Below are 12,554 nucleotides of genomic sequence, written 5' to 3'. Positions count from 1 at the left end.
AATGGCCTGCCGTGTGGTTTACTAACATGGGGACTGTGCCTTTTTACTTGTCAACCTTGGGGCTTCTCAGCCTCAGCAGCCAGTGGCTGTCTGAGTGAAGAAATGCCTCTAGCTCCAATGGACCGGGAGAAGGAGGCAGAGCTGGTCCCCAAGGTTGAGTGGCTTATACCAGTCCCTAGAACCTGGCACTTTGAAGTTGGACTTAAAGCCTCCAAATTGTAAGAATAAACTCCTTTTTGTTAAGGTCATCCCATTTGTGGCATATTCTTGTCAGAGCGATACTAGGTAACCAGAACAATAGTTTTAAAATAGAAAAAAACAAACAAACTGAAAAACAGAAAAGAAAAAAAAAAATCAGGGCAGGACGAGACAGGGACCCAGGCTCTGTCTGAGCTCACATACTAGGATGGAATTCCTGCCAGCTCAGAAAGTGGGTGATAGTGAGGGACGGCTACACCTCCGTTCACCAAGAGCTTGTGGGGTATTAGAGTAACAAGGGGAATATGGCACCTTTCTAGTTGTCTAGGTCTGGAATGTCCTTGGGGTTCCTGGCAAGTGGAGCCTGTTCTTAAGGCCCTGGAATATGGGAGAATGCTATTTAAGTATCCAAAATGGTCAAGCTGCTTGTAAACATTCAAAATGGCTGCACCCTCTGGACAGACAAAAGTCCACAGCTTAGTCCACCTTCCTCTTTGCTGCTTCCTCTTTAATCCCCAACTACCAGAGCAGTCTGCAGTCCCTGGCTAGCAGGGCTGGTTTTTATGTTAATTCTTAGGTCCTAACACCACTCAGCAATATCCAACCTGTCTGTACTGTCAGGATTGCTGCCAGACCACAGTTCTGTGTGTCCCCTTTTTGCTGTTTTCATGCAAATTCTTTTGCTAGTTGGAGTTTAGTCCGCTTCTATATCCTTCCCTTCAAGGCTCAGGGACAGGATTATCTTCTGTATCTGTGTTAATTCGTTCCCCTTTTATTTGTTGAAGAGGGTCTCTGCAGTCTTTCTGCCTATTCTGCCATCTTACCAGAACTCCTCAGTTGTACAGTTTTGAAGGTTTCTTTAGGATAAATTCCTAAGAATAGATTTGCCAAATAGTCCTCCCAATTACAGCAGTGTGTAAATGACAGAAATACTGAAGTCCTGACTTGGGAAGAAACTTTTCAAGTCTCACAGCTAGTTGGTGGCTAAATTTGTCTCCTTTGCCTTTTAAAAACAGTTCCATTTCTTTTCTAGATGTCAACTTCTTGTTACCTTTCAGCCTTTTCTCAGTGATGTCCTATAGGAATCCTTGGATCTTGAAGATACAAAATTTTTTCTGTACTGTGGTTCCCACTTATACCAAACTAATCTTCCAGCACACCTGTGGGCATGAACTGTATGAGCAATTACAGATACTTCTTTTTTCAAGATAAGGTGGTGCTCCTCAGATGTATTTCTTCCTTTAGGGCTACAAATATTTCCCCGTTAGTCATGAACCGCCACTTGTGGACATTTCCTCATGTCTGAAGGGTTCCTGGAGTTTCTCTGGCTTGTTATAATCTTATTGGTTATGTATTTCTCCCTCTGCTCCCCTAAAAATTTCTACTTTCTCACTGTAATATTTTTCTATTGGAAGGCTATATTTCAGTGGACCCAAGCAATTGAAGGAAGTCTTCACCTATATCCTACCCCAGTGCTGGTCCACTTTGACACACCTCTAACCACCCAGGTTGGTAGATACACAGCAAGACATACACATTAAAGCAGATTCTACTGATGGCTTTTCTATAAGTCAGAAACTTTGAAAAGGTAATGGCTAAATATTTCCTGCTAACACCCATCCAGTCCTTAAAAAAGTATTTTGTAAATTCTTAACTTATATTTTCTTCCCCTGTTATACAATATGTTTAATTAGGTTGGACAATACCAGATTGCCAATGTTGTAGGTCAGAAATTGCCCTGTATTGGCAATTTGTTATGATTCACCCTAATATACAAAATCATCCTAGATGCCAAGAACATGTTATAGAAAATAACCCGGTTTATCCCTAGTAGATTATGGAAAGTTTGTTTATAATCCCTAAGATAGACTGTGCAAAGTGCAATCCCAGGGGATGTCTACTTTATGGTCTAGAATGTAAATGGATCCCAGAAGAGCTGTTCAGCCCTGATAATCTCTTCTTATCTTCTTGATAAGCCCAAACCAAAATCAAAATACTGGCTTACTGGTTTGATAGAGATTGGTGAAACCCCCAAGACTAAAACCAAAAAACCAAACTCAGTGCCATCGAGTTGATTCCAACTCATAGTGATCCCCTTTGGGTTTCTGAGGTGGTAACCCTTTACGGAAGTAGATTGCCCAGTCTTCCTTCCATGGAGTGACTGGTGGGTTTGAACCACCAACTTTCTGGTTAGCCATCAAATGTCTTAGAAGCTACACCACCAAAGTTCTTTCTATGGGCCTGGAATTGAACTCACTCCCTCGGCTTAACTCTCAGCCAAACAACCTACACCAGGGAGACGCACTCCTTAGAATAATCAATCAGGGGAGATCAAAAGGGGGGTATTTGCAAGGGAGAGAGGCAGGGAAACAGGAATACATAGGAAGAAGGACACAGGGAAAGGGTAACCACAAGGAGGAAGTGGGAGAAGACTTGTTACACTGCAGGAAATAAAAAGAAGAAGAAGAATTCAGCAATTGATGACGCAGGTGCTTCCTATCCGCTCAATAGTGTAAGTAGGCTTGTTTGTTGCTGTTATGTGCCGTTGAGTCAGACCTGACTCATAGCGACCCCTCCTTGAGTTTCTGAGGCACTATCACTACGGAAGTAGATTGCCCAACCTTCCTTTCAAGGAATGGCTAGTGGGCTAATCGCCTGCCAATTTCTGGGTAATCACATTGAAATGTTCCAGAGGCATCTAACTAATTTTATGTATTTAGGGACTTTTATATATTTCTGCCTCATTGCCTATCCTAAAATCCATCTTCATATATTGCATCCGTGTTACTCAGATATGTTTCCAACAATAGGAAAGGCAAAGGAAAATGGCAAGACCTAAGTAGATCACTAATACAAAGAAAGACTCTCATTCCCAATCAGGAGACTAAAGAAAGCTCTGTATGGCACATTTATCTGCCAACTGTTGGCCAAAGCAGATCAGAACCCAATTTCTGCTCTCTACTAAGCAACCCACTTGCCCATAAACCCTTTTGTACACATCCTCAAGATACTTCCCATATTATATTTCTCTTGACTGAAACCCAACAAGACAACTCCTTTCCTAGTCCCTCAACTCTGCCTTCTATTGTTTAGCAAATTGGGAAGGTTTATTGTTTAGAATTTTGGGAAGACCTTATCTCTCAGAAAGCCTATCTTGGAAACTAGCTGACCATAATCTTGACCTGTGGGTGTGCCCTGGGTAAACGCTCCCTCCCCGTGGAGGGAGCACGTGGTCTCTTAGGATCTGTTTGCTGCACAATAACCTGCTTCTATCTACTGATTCCAAGGGTATGTAAGCTAGAGTCCTACAGGATGTAAGCTAGCAATGTTTTCTCTTTCAGCAGAATCCATGTAAAAACTCTGGCCCAATTTTATATAGGTAAAAGTAGTATCTTTTTTGATTTTAGGGGTTGCAAACAATTAGATTATTTTCCCCTTTTTGTGTTTATTGCTTTGTGCCGAAATTTCTTAGTTCCTGAGTTTGGATCTACAGACTGGCTCTTTATGGCTAGCTTCCACCTCTGGTTCACTGTTGACCTGACCATTGCTCTTTGTATGCTTGATGCCGACACTGCACCTAAGCTCAAATCTCTGATAACTGGATTCCTGCTCTCCTCCAGCCGTGCTCTACTCCATCCACTTGTCTGTGGGTGTTACTTGAACCCACCCTTCCTCTGTGCCAGTCTGTACTTTTGCCTTCTCTTTGGGCTCAGTCTCCCTGGTCTGAGCTCTTCCTTCTGCCATCCTGACCTGCCTCCATCTACAGTCTTGACACTTAAAATTTCTATGAGCTGCACAGGGAGCTGTTTGTGCTTCTCTGGTGGTTCTTTGGCTCTCGTTTCATTTTCTGGTAGGACCTCTGTTTCACACATCTCTGTTCTTTTTTCTTCCCAGTTAATCAGTTGCAGGCTATAATTAGGGCTCTCTCAGACCATATGCTATGGGCCTCTCCAAGGAAATGATCACTGGAAGAAAATTTGGAAGTTAACAATCTGCCTGGCTCATTAGCTAAAACTTCTGATTTTTTAAAATTCAAATAGGAATTCTGGTATTGGCTTAGTACAGGGACTTTATGATTCTGTCTGGTAGAAGATGTGATAGGTGACTGTGTTTAACATAGATTAAAGACCTTTGAAGGTTAGGCGTTTTTTGACTCCATGATCTTTCTCCTTCTCATCTCTTTCACACTTTCTTCCCTTGCTTTCTTTTAATCTTTCTGTGAAGAAAAACTCTTTTCTTTCTGTGGAATCTATGCTAGATGTCTGATTATTAAGCATTAATTTGTAATGGCCACAAACCACTGATACGTTATGACAGACAATAGACTTGACTCTTATTAGAGATCATTAGGTAGTTTGCATGTTAGCAGTTTAAATGGCTAAAAAATATATGAAAATATTCCAACCTTATGGGTAAACAAACACGCAAACAGCAAAAGCAAATAATGAGGTATACTTTTCATATATTTAAAAGGCAAAAAAGTCTTTTTTTTTAGGGTTGAAGATGTAGGGAAATTAGCTCTCCTAAACTGTTGGCTAGAATGCAACGGGGTAAACTTTTCTAGATGACAATTTAGCTGTAATTATGTAAAGTTTTAATTGAAAATGTACACCCTCTGACACCACAGTTCTGCTGTGGGAACTTATCCTAAGGAAACCATCCTGGTTTTCAAAGCTACATGTGCACAGAAGTACCTACGAGGGTATTTATTAGAACATCAATTGTAATAGTGAGCAATTGGAAATAACCTCAAGTAATGCACATCCATATGTGAAACAATAATCGAATAATGACGCAGATAAACTGCCAAGAATTAAAAAAAAATCTTTGTTAAGAAAAATAAAAGAGTAGGCTATAAAGTTACATGAACAGCCAAAACCCATTGTGTTAAAACATAATTAAAATATAATTAACACAAATATATATGCACTGAAATGTTAGAAAGTTTATTTATGCACGATCAGGGGAGTGGATTTGATTTTCCTTTTTTTATGCTTCTCTGTATTTTCCAAATTTTTTACAAAAAACCCCTATAATTTTGCAGTCATAAAAAAGCAATTAATGCTATTGAAAATATGTCAGGAATATTTTAAAGTTAAATGAAAATAACTAATTGACTAGTAAAAATTATGCAGATTTGGGAGAAATATGTGAAACATAGTATATTGCCTAATTGCCTTATTTTTCATTTTCAAGTAAAATTTGAGTAAATTTCTCACAAATCCACAAAAACAGGAAGTCTCCTTGCTTTCAGAGAAACCACTGCAATAATAGATGATCCAGAAATGAGATTTGTGTTAAAAACTCACTACCCCATCGAGTTGATTCCAACTCAGGGGGAAGCTCTTTGGGTTTCCAAGGTAGTAAATCTTTACGGAAACAGATTGCACAGTCTTTCTCCCGAGGAGTGTCTGGTGGGTTTTAACCACCAGCCTTCTGGTTAGCAGTCAGATGCCTTAGGCACTACACCACCGGAGCTCCTGATGCATGCACATAGTCCAGTTTAATGAATCCTAACAAGGAGCAGCAGTTGACACTTTTATGCCCTTCCCCCATTCCCCTCCACCAGGTCCTAGTCTCCAGGGCAGCCACTTTGAAACTTTGTAGGACTTCTGGCCTTTGCTCTTACACTACTAATTTAGATGTTAATTTCCTATTGTGGTAGCTGAGTGCTTCCTTTTCTTACATTCCCCAGGGTAGCCCTATCCACATCTTCAGTGATACCAATTTTCTGTTAAATTATTATTCAGTCTCTGCATTAGCAAATCCAGGTAACTATTGTTTGTGCCTTAGATTTCCTTTTGTACAACTTTTAATTATATTGGGCATGAATAGGGTCTTATTTTCTCATCTGCTTAGTTTTCTATGCCTCTGTTAATCATTCTTTTCAAATCCTTCATATAATTTTCCACAGTGCATAATCTAACAGGTGTTTTTATTCTTCCTTTGCTTTTCTGTCTTATCTTGCTGTGTGCTATTTTCTTCTTCTCTCTTTCTTTATTTTTTTAAATTTAACCTCCTTTGTGAATTCTTTGTCTTGCTCTAGTCTAGGTTGTTTGTTTTCTTAAAGAAGCCCATTGCAGAACTGTCTTCCTGGGCTTTTCTTGGCTTCTTACATGTGTTGATTTTCAGTTTGTACCACAGCTCTTCCTCTTTCTAGGTTCACTACCTCATTTGTGTTGAACACAGACTTAACGCTTTCATGACTCATGGGACATACAGTGCCCACCTACATTTTCCACCTCTGGAGTTTAGTGGGAATCTGGTATCCCACTTTTGGTGCATGCTGCCATCTGATGAGAGCCTATATAACTACGTGAATCTGGAGAAATGGGCCTCATCCACTAATCCCAGTCAGCACCAAAGTCCCTTCAGGATATGTATGTACCACTAGTTGTATCACAATCCCTATTACATCAAAAAAAAATTTTTTTTTTTTTCTCCATTTAACTCCAAATGACTTCCATTACTGGAAACATATGGTTTCAACAAAAAATTCAAAGCAGAAAACAATTCAGTCTTTAAAGGGTTAAGTAACTTCCAGAGAAAAGGTGCACCCAAACTCACCAACACCATTGCCATCAAGTTGATTCCTACTCCTGGTGACCCTATAGGATAGAATAGAACTGTCCCACAGGGTTTCCAAGGCTGTAAATCTTAATGGAAACAGTCTGCCACATCTTTTTCCCTCAGAGCAGCTGGTGGGTTCGAACCACCAACAGTTTGGTTAGCATCAGTGTCTTTAACCACTGTACTATCAGGAGTCCTTGAGAAAAGGTACATGGGAAAATTTTTTGAGGTCTTTTGTGTCCTTTTGAATTTGGAAGTCCAATGTTACACTTACTTCCCATTATTTTTGTTTTTAAATTTATTTTTATTGTGGGGAAAACATACACACCACAACATTCACCAGCATAACAACTAATACATTTACAGCTCAGGGACATTGATAACATTTTTCATGTTGTACCACCATTGTTGCTGTCTTTTTCCAACATTGTTATGCCATCATTCCTTCCACCCCATCTCTGTCTCCAGGAAGTATTTAAGATTTTCTCTTTATCCCTGATATACTGAAATTTTACCATGATATGCTTTAGTGTATGTCTATTTTCATCCATTGGTTAGAGTTCCTTCCATCTGGAGGAACAAATATTTCAATCCTGGGAAATTTTCTCATGTGGTTTCTTTGATAATTTCTATCCTATGGTTTTCTCTTTCTGGAAGGCCTCTTAGTCAGATGTTGCCTTGCCTATATTGATAATTTTAATTCTTTTGTTTTCTTTCCTTACCCTTTGATGTTGGGCTCACTTTCCAGGATATTTCCTCAATGTTATCTTTTAACCCTTTCCTTAATATTTCTTAATTTGTTTATTATAATTATTAATTTCTAAAAGCGTGTTTTTATTTTCTGATGGATTCTTTAAACAAAACTGTACTCTCTTTTGGTTTGATGGGTAGAATAATTTCTCTTTTCTGAGGACAATAATTGAAGTTTTCTTCTCTGTTTCCTGTTTGTTGTCATCTGTCTTTCATGTTGAAGGCTTTTTCATGTATTATCCCATTTAATCTTCCCATAACTCTATGAGTTAGCTACTACTATTATCTTCCTTTTATAGTTAGTTAGGCTGAGAGATAATACCATTGCTCAAAAGTTATCACGGACCAGCCAAATCTATAATCTTGATTTAATTGGATTCTCTACCAAATCCTTAAAATCGCTCTTCACACTTTTCTGTAGTTCACACCCTCAGGAACAGTGGTATATTAGACAGTTTTGTTAGAAAGATTTATGTATATATATATATATATATATGTATATATATGTATATATATGTTGAAATTTTCCTCCTTCCTCACATCTTCCCCTGCCGTTAGCAGTAATTCTGTCCTCGGGTCTGTAGAAACAGACCAAATGTAAATCCCTTCCCATAGGATAGTTCCATTGATATTTGAAAGGGCATTGTCATGACCCTTCCAAGGGTGTCATTTCCCAGCCAGAAGAGCCCCAGGTCCTCCTCTTTTTTCTCACTACTTTGTCAAGTTCCAGTTGGGTAACATTTTTGTAATGATTTGGACCAGCTCCTGCCTGTCAAAGTCTCACTTTAAGTGTGATGCCTGTAACTGAATACAGAGTCCAGATGTGCTTTGAAAGACTAAGGCTTGAATGGGATACTATAATTTTATTGATGCCTCTTGCTGTTGCTTTTGTTTCAACCTGGAAAGTTTCACATGCTGTAACTTCTTTTCCTAGTTGGTGGTAATTTTGATAAGTTTCTCACAAATGATCATTTCTAGAACTCTGGGCTGCTTGCTTCTACTTATTTCCTTTGAGTAGGGTTATGGTTTTGCTGTCCTTCTTGTTGGTTCCTGTCTTTACTTCTTAGAATCTCCTTTTTAAGGCCTGTTGCATTTGGCTTTAGATATTAACACCAAAAAGGAGTGCTGAGGCAATTTGAAAAATGGAAAGATCTCATTATTGTAAACTGCATAAATTAAAAGCTGCTATATGTATATTTGAGAAGGAAAATACAACATAAATGGGGGCTTTCTGAGGATTGTGTTAAACACTTGTGCACATTATCTCATTTGACCTTTAACAACAACATTTGGTATGAGAACAATAATTATTTCCATTTTAGTGGTGAGGAAGTGAGGCCAATACCACACAATTAGAAAGGCTCAACCTGTGATGCAGATCTCACAACTCTTCAAAGTCTAAGTAGCACTGCTCTTACTTAGAGGATTGCAGGACACACATTACATTTGATGCTAATTGCAGCTGATACTGTTGGCTCTAATGACTTTATATAATCTACTGATGTATGTTGTTGTTGTTGTTGTTATGTGCTGTTGAGTAGGCCCCGACTCATAGCGACTCCTCCTTGGGTTTCCGAGGCAGTATCACTACGGAAGTAGGATTGCCCAACCTTCCTTCCAAGGAGTGGCTGCTGGGTTTGAACCGCCAGCCTTCTGGTTAGCAGTCAAGTGCCTTAGGCACTATGCTGCATGTTTATTTTCTGTAATAGAATATATGATTTTGTTGTTACTATGTGCAGTAGACTCAGTTCTGACTCCTAGAGACCCTGTGTGCAACAGAATGAGACACTACTTGGTCCTGTGCCATCCTCACAATTGTCATGCCTAGAGCCTGTGTTGCAGCTACTATGTCAATCCATCTTGCTGATGGTCTTTCTCTTTTTTGCTGACCTGTCACTTTACCAAGCATGATGCCCTTCTTCAGAGACTTGTCCCTTCTGACAACATGCCCAAAATACGTGAGATGAAATCTCACCATCTCCCTTCTAAGGAGCATTCTGACTATACTTCTTCCAGGAACAGAGTATAGTAAACATAAAAACTTTTATTTGGTAAGTCAAGGTGATGACATTGGAATTCCAAACAGTAACCTTTTGTGGTCCTGGAGGGCCAGGAACTAGGACTAATTCATATTTATATATCCAGTAATAAGCACATTCCAGGCAATCAGAAAGCTTCAAATCAGTGCAAGCATGCATATGTGAATGAATAAATGGATGAGTGAGAGAAGTTAAAAAGCAACAGCAGCCTCAAGGCCGGTGTGCTGCTTTATGAGTTTGTATATCTTCTCTTGGCAATTTTTTTCTTCCTCACTGTCAGAATTCTGATTGGAAGGGAGAGAGTAAAGAAAGGGAAGTTTAGATGATAATGTCCAAGGGAGAGGAACAAACTCATGTTTGAGTCAAGCCATGTCTATATTTAAGCGCTTTGATCAGAGAGATGGCGTCCAGCTGCAGGGGCATCTGGGGAGCACATTCTTGGTCTGTATTCAAGTCATTGGTCAGGAAGGTCTGTTTGCGTGAGCACCAGGGAGACACCAGAAACTGAGTTCAGACCCTGTGTGAAAGGAGTGGGCACGCTCTGCCAACATATAAAACAACAGAAATGTTTTTGGTATGTTCTAATGTCATACAGAATTTAACAATTGCTTCCTCTAGTCACTTGGTCAAAAGGAACAGATTACATGTTTATAGATTTTGGTTTTTAAATTTTTTTTTAAAAAAAGAGAGTGTTTTGGAGTCAGACCCAGTAAGATTCTAGTCCCAGCTGGTGGGGTACATCTTGGACAAGTTAATTTCTTATCTCTAAAATGAAGTCAACAATAACTTACCTGATAGAGTTTATATAATGATTAGATAATAGAGAAATGGTGTTCTTATGGATGCTGGCAGCTCAAACCTAAAAAATGTGTTTTTTCTTTCTTTTTTTAATTGCCACTTCAAATATAGTTCAGTGACATTAATATTACATTCATCGTATTGTGCAACCATAATTTGGTTCCTTATGAAGGTAATTGATTAGCATCCACACCAAGGCCTAGACAGTAAGACTAAGTTTCTGTTTAAGCAGCTTCAAAACCAAACCAAACTCATTGCCATTGAGTCAATTCTGACTCATAGTGACCCCACTTGGGTTTCCAAGGCTGTAAATATTTATGGAAAGATTGCCCCATCTTTCTTCTGCAGAGTGGCTGGTGGGTTTGAACCACTGACCTTTTGGTCAGCAGCCAAATGCCTTAAACATTACACCACCAGAGCTCCTTGTTTAACATACTTAGGTTCTTGAAATTGTTTTTTAGACTGAAGAAGGAAGTACTACTTTTTGGCAAGAAATTTCAACCTTAGAATGAGAAGGCAGTTTAAATTACTGTGTTTTTTCATGGGGGAAAACCACTGCAGAGGCACAAGAAACCAAGAGAGGAGAGGAGGACAGAGTGCCATGAAGGCATTGACTTGCAGTGGCTTATGATGGACTTACTTTTTACCAGGACCTGTGCTGAGTGCTTGACTTTCACCACCTTGTTCACCCCTACAACAACAACCACACTAGGAATTCTTATGCATAGCTCTTAAGTATACGGTTTGGTTAGTTCTGACAAATGCAAGCACCCCCAAAAGAGCCTTTATGCATCAATACATATTTACTTATTGTTTGGTTGATTTATTGAGTAAAGAACTGAAAAGCACTTTATTATAGATGGGAGCTCTGGTAGCATAGTGGCTAAGACACTTGCCTGCTAACCAGACGGCTGGCGGTTCAAACCCACCAGCCACTCCTCGGAAGGAAGGTTGGGCAATCCTACTTCCGTAGTGATACTGCCTCGGAAACCCAAGGAGCGGTCGCTATGAGTCGGGGCCGACTCGACGGCACATAACAACAACAACAACATAGATGGTGTATTTCCTCTGCACATTACGTCTGAAGCATTGGCAAACTGGGTGGGTGTGTACAGAATAGGGAAGGATCCAGAGACAATGTCATCTAAGGAACATGTGTCAAAGAAGGTAGTGAAAATGAATGTGTCTGGCACTAATATGGTAGTTTCAAGAAAAAACTGGAAATTTGTTCCTGGCCAATCAGGAAGTTTAGCCAAAGTATTTTAAGAGACCATGAGGTCAGACTGGTGGAAACAGTCCTGTATTGGGGGAGAGAGTTATTATAAGGCCATTTGGGGAAGTCCTGGGTTCTAGGACAGGCAGTCATGAGCAGGGAGGATGTGGAAGAGGAGAAAGATTTCCCCCTTGCCTGGCAGTGCCATTCGGCATTGGTTCATCTTAGCTTTTCTTGTTTGGTTTTCTTCAGTCTTTCCATTTCTTTATTGATTTCTGAATTGATACTCTAAAAGCTCTAAGGTTGTTTGTTACAAGTCCCAGTCCTTAGGATCATAAATCCTATTGGTTTCAGGTTTCTTAGGCAAGAGTAGGGAATAGTGGGGTGAGGAACGGGAGGAGAATGTCTAGAATAAAAAGACACTGAGCTGAAAGGAGAAACCTTTGGTTCGATTTTAAACTCAGTTGTTTACAAGTTGGGTAAGTTCCCTTGCTTTTTAGCCTCAGCTTTTATACACCTGCAGAATGAGTGTGTGGGTGTATGTCTGTGCATTTGTGTGTCCTAGGGAGTTAATTTAAAGATTAAAAAAAAAAAACCAAGAGTAGACAGAAAATTGTTTTGCAAACTGCTGTTGAGAATGTTGAAATGTAAACTTTCATGAGTATCACTTGCTATTGTCACACATCCATTCTCTGGACCCAGTTTAATCTGGAAACTTCCTAGTTTTCAGTAGTTTATTAGCGGGGTCATTAATAGCTGGGACCTGGCTTTGTCCATGTTTTCTGAAAGGTCACGCTGCTCAGTGTCACATGAGACCAGAGATCAAATCATGTTTGTTATTTGGCTTTGAGTACTGTCAGCTTCTGATGGAGGTCTCGGGAAGTCCTTGGCTGGCACAGTTGAAGGGGCATGTCAAAGGAAAGAGGCTAAATCTTGACTAGGCTTTGGAACAAATTGTGTGGGTTTCTTTTTGCTGTGCTCTTTCT

The 12,554-nt window shown here is 39.7% G+C and overlaps 1 protein-coding gene across 1 annotated transcript in view; it reads left to right on the top strand.

Annotated features, from left to right (window-relative positions):
* ENTPD1 (ectonucleoside triphosphate diphosphohydrolase 1) overlaps positions 1–12,554 on the top strand; it is a 216,676-nt gene that overhangs the window by 52,300 nt on the left and 151,822 nt on the right.

The sequence above is a fragment of the Orycteropus afer genome, unplaced genomic scaffold (genome assembly GCF_000298275.1).
Source record: "Orycteropus afer afer isolate SDZICR_OR568_19922 unplaced genomic scaffold, OryAfe1.0 scaffold00064, whole genome shotgun sequence".
NCBI lineage: Eukaryota > Metazoa > Chordata > Mammalia > Tubulidentata > Orycteropodidae > Orycteropus > Orycteropus afer.
Note: the sequence above shows the minus strand (reverse complement) of the source record. Positions and strands in the feature narration are given on the sequence as shown.